Source organism: Brassica oleracea, chromosome C6, assembly GCF_000695525.1.
Source record: "Brassica oleracea var. oleracea cultivar TO1000 chromosome C6, BOL, whole genome shotgun sequence".
Taxonomy (NCBI): Eukaryota; Viridiplantae; Streptophyta; class Magnoliopsida; order Brassicales; family Brassicaceae; genus Brassica; species Brassica oleracea.
The window spans coordinates 17886424-17886777 of NC_027753.1; positions in this window are offsets into that span (position 1 = coordinate 17886424).

Genomic DNA, 354 nt, shown 5'->3' on the forward strand with positions numbered 1-354 from the left:
GGCAAAAAAAAATTGATGTTTTGAAACCCCAAACAGTAGTTCCTCGGAATTCCCACGGAATATTCCGACGGAATTCCGAGGGATATTTAAGTATCCGTCGGAATTTCCTCGGAATATTTTTATTTAACCGGGCAAATATTTCGCGAAAATTGAAACTGGAATTCCGACGGATTCCGACGGATAGTATCCGTCGGACCCTAGGTTTTATAACCACGAGCCGCTTCTTCTTCCCCATTTCTCTCTTCTTCCTCTGCGCCTCCTCACCCTCTTCTCCGGCGATTTACCCTTCCTCTCCGACCTCTTCTCCGGTGATCTCCCCTTTCTCTTACACAAATCATGTAAGGACCCTATCCC